The sequence below is a fragment of the Nuphar pumila genome, chromosome 17 (assembly GCF_984573655.1).
Source record: "Nuphar pumila chromosome 17, dmNupPumi1.hap1.1, whole genome shotgun sequence".
Lineage (NCBI taxonomy): Eukaryota > Viridiplantae > Streptophyta > Magnoliopsida > Nymphaeales > Nymphaeaceae > Nuphar > Nuphar pumila.
The window spans coordinates 44510358-44514377 of NC_143265.1; the positions used below are offsets into that span (position 1 = coordinate 44510358).

The 4020-nt window shown below is 46.5% G+C and overlaps 1 non-coding gene across 1 annotated transcript; it reads left to right on the plus strand.

Annotated features, from left to right (window-relative positions):
- The first annotated feature begins 3488 nt into the window (after positions 1-3488).
- On the plus strand, positions 3489-3591 carry LOC149811923 (small nucleolar RNA R71). Its single transcript, XR_016428680.1, has one exon. It is a non-coding gene; the product is annotated as a small nucleolar RNA R71 (small nucleolar RNA).
- Positions 3592-4020: the final 429 nt, after the last annotated feature.

Here is a 4020-nt window from a genome sequence, read left to right on the forward strand (position 1 = left end):
TATCTCGAATCTCGAGATCAAACTCCTGTAGTAGTAGGACCCAACGAATTAATCTCGGTTTGGTGTCTTTCTTATTCAACAAATATTTCAATGCAGAATGATCAGAATAGACAACCACCTTCGAACTGAGTAAATAGGACCTAAATTTATCCAATGCGAAAACTACCGCAAGTAGTTCCTTCTCTGTCGTAGTATAATTCATCTGTGCATCAGACAGAGTTCTACTCGCATAGTAGATCACACAGGGCTTCCTATCAATGTGTTGTCCTAGAATGGCCCCCATAGCATAATCAGAAGCATCGCACATAATCTCAAATGGGAGAGTCCAATCTGGAGGTCTCAAAATAGGTGCAGTAATCAAGGCCTCTTTGAGAATCTCAAAGGCCTTCATACAATCCTCACCGAAAACAAAGGGCTGGTCTTTCTCCAATAACGTGCAAAGCGGTCGAGAGATTTTGCTGAAATCTTTTATGAATCGCCTGTAAAATCCCGCATGCCCTAAAAATGATCGAATCTGCCTCACAGAGGTGGGTGGAGTCAAACGAGAAATGGATTCCACCTTCGCTCTGTCAACCTCAATACCACGCTTGGACACAATGTGTCCAAGTACAATCCCCTCATGGACCATAAAATGGCTCTTTTCCCAACTCAGGACGAGATTGGTCTCCACACACCTACTCAGTACTCGAGCAAGTTTGTGGAGGCAATCTTCAAAAGAAGAGCCATACACAGAAAAGTCGTCCATAAAAACTTCCATCACATCATCAATCATGTCCGAGAAGATAGCAAGCATGCACCTCTGAAAAGTAGCCGGAGCATTACAAAGCCCAAAAGGCATACGTCTAAATGCGAAGGTGCCATAAGGACATGTAAACGTGGTCTTCTCTTGGTCGTCAGGATGGACAGCTACCTGATTGTATCCTGAATATCCGTCTAGAAAGCAGTAGTAGCTCTGTCCTGCGAGTCGCTCTAAGATCTGATCAATGAATGGCAATGGGAAATGATCTTTCCTAGTTGCCACATTCAACTTCCTATAATCGATGCAGACTCGCCATCCTGTAGTGGTCCTCATCGGAATTCTCTCACCCTTCTCATTCTCAACCACAGTGAGTCCTGACTTCTTCGGCACAACTTGAATCGGACTGACCCACTGACTATCAGAAATAGGGTAAATGATTCCGGCATCCAACCACTTCACCACCTCTTTCTTCACCACTTCCTTCATGTTGGGATTTAGCCTTCTCTGCATATCCCTAAATGGCTTGATTTCCTCATTACAATGGATCCTATGCATGCAGAATGAAGGATCAATCCCCTTTAGATCCGCTACTCCCCATCCAATCGCTGCCTTGTGCTCTCGAAGAATAGTCAGCAATCTCTGTTCCTGTTCCTCAGTGAGCAAGGACGAGATGATCACAGGCAGAGTCTCATCATCTCCGAGGTATGCATACTTGAGTGAATCCGGTAAGGGTTTCAACTCAAGTTTCGGAGGCGACTCGATCGACGATTTGGCGGGGGTCTCCGCAAGTGGTGGAAGAGGTTCCCTGACTGCTCCCCAAGGTGGTCTCTCCGACGACACTCTAGACACATCTACACTATCTAAACCGCTATTCTTCTCTATATGGTACAAATCTAAAGAATCTTCAGTAATGTACAACTCGGGCTGCTCCTCCACTAACTCCTGTGCAATGTCTACATGAAAGCAGTCCATGTCTCCTGCTGGTCCCATCGCGGCATTGAAAATATTCAGCTTTACCTTCCTATTGCCAAATGAGAGATCCATGGCTCCAGTTCTACAATTGATGCACGCATTGGCAGTCGCCAAGAATGGTCTGCCTAAAATAATCGGAGTCTGGTGCTGGCTGTCTACTCCTTCCATATCAAGGATAATGAAATCGACTGGAAAATAAAAGTCATCCACTTTAACTAGCACGTCCTCCAAGACACCTCTCGGTACCTTGACGGAACGATCTGCCAGTTGAAGTGTAATCGGAGTCGATCTCATCTCCCCTAACCCGAAAGAATCAAAGAAATATCCGGGCAGAATGTTCACGCTTGCTCCAAGATCGAGCAATGCGCGTTCTATCCGTATGTTCCCTATAGTACAAGTAATGATAGGTGCTCCAGGGTCCTTGAGCTTGGGTGGTGTCTGATGCTGAAGTACTGAACTCACCTGCTCAGTCAGATGGACCCTGTTAGGAACTCGCTCTCTGGATTTCCTCTTTTGCGTACATAGCTCCTTCAGGAATTTGGCATAAGCCGGCACCTGCTGAATAGCATCGAGCAAAGGTAGGTTGATCTGCACATGCTTGAAGATATCAAGCATGTCCTGGATCTTCGCACCTTGCTTCCCTCTATAACCAGGAGACTCTAATGCTTTGGGATAGGGTGGTGGGGGAATATACTCTGCTGGCTCCTCCTCTTTGCGAGAAGGCTCACTCCTATCCTTCTTCTTCTCTGAGGATAAAGATGATGAAGGTGATGATGGGGATGGGGATGATGATTGAGCCGACGTAGGTGAAACAATGGTCTCTGGCTCCTCTATCTTCTCTCTACTCTCAACGTGATACTCACGTCCACTCCTCAAGGCCATAACTGATTTAGCCTGCTGCTGTGTCTCAGTATGAAATAGGCCTCCAGTCATCTGGTCCTTACCCTTCGGGTTCATGACAGCCTGACTCGGCAATGTACCCTCGGGTCTCCTACTAATAGCCTCAGCTAACTGTCCCATTTGCGACTCTAACTTCGCAATGGACTGCGTATGTGAGCTCAAAATCTGGCTACACTTCTCGAAGGCATTCTGATTAGAGGTTTTCACCTCTTGGAATGCCTGGAGAAGTCTCTCCTCAAAAGATGTCTGCGGGGCAGACTCCTGCTGAATCGGGGAAGGAACTGAAGAAGAAGAAGACTGAGCATAGTTCGGTCTTTGAAATGGCTGAGTAAAAGATGGCTGCCGAACTGGCTGAGAGGAAGAAGGCATCTGTATAGAAGACTGTGGATTCTTCCATGAAAAATTGGGATGGTTACGCCAACCCGGATTATATGTCGAGGAAAATGGGTTATTTGGCGGTCTGACGTAACCCTGAGCTGCCTGAACTTGTTCTTGAACAAATTCAAGGTACTGAGCTGCTGAAGGGCACTCAGTGATCTCGTGTGCCGGACTGGCACAAAGAGTACACACCTGCTGTGTAGTGGATGGTCCTGAGAGAAGCTGGTCCAGCTTCTGAGCAATCATGTCTACTTTACACTGTAGTGCAGTAGATGGACCAATCTCAAGAACGCCAGCTTTCTTCTGAATGCTGGGTGTGGCTCTATCAGAATGAGAGCTCGAAGCATGGTGGAGTGAATTCTCGGCCAATGTATCAAATAGCCTCCATGCTTCGTCCTCGCTCTTCAGCATGAATGTCCCACCGCATGAAGAGTCGATCATCTGACGATTCTTGTCAGACAATCCATCATAGAAACTCTGCACCAGTTGCCATTTCGGTACCTGATGATGGGGGCATTTCCTGAGGAGATCCTTCATTCTCTCCCAGGTCTCATGAAAGCGCTCACCATCTAGCTCTGAAAAGCTAGTGATGACTCTACGATATTAGTTCGTGCGACCAATGGGAAAGTATTTCCGAAGAAACTCCTGTTGCAACTGATCCCAGGACTCTATTTCTACAGAATCTAAGGACTTTAGCCAATACTTGGCTTTGTCCTTCAATGAAAAAGAGAATAGAGTCAACCTCAACGCATCATCATCGAAATTCTGTATCTTAACAGTAGAACAGATTTCGAGGAATTCATCTAAGTGTCGGTAGGGATCCTCATGACTAAGGCCATAAAAGGATGGAAGCATTTGAATAATGCTGGCCTTAATCTCATAATGTGGCGCTCCTACATCGGGTCTCCGAATGCAGGATGCTTGAACATAGTCTGTGGGAATGAAGTATTCCCGCAGAGGGCGTGAAAGAACTGGGGGTGGAGGTGGAGGATCCATGTCAGCCATTGTTGCCGAACTTCGATGAGAATGTA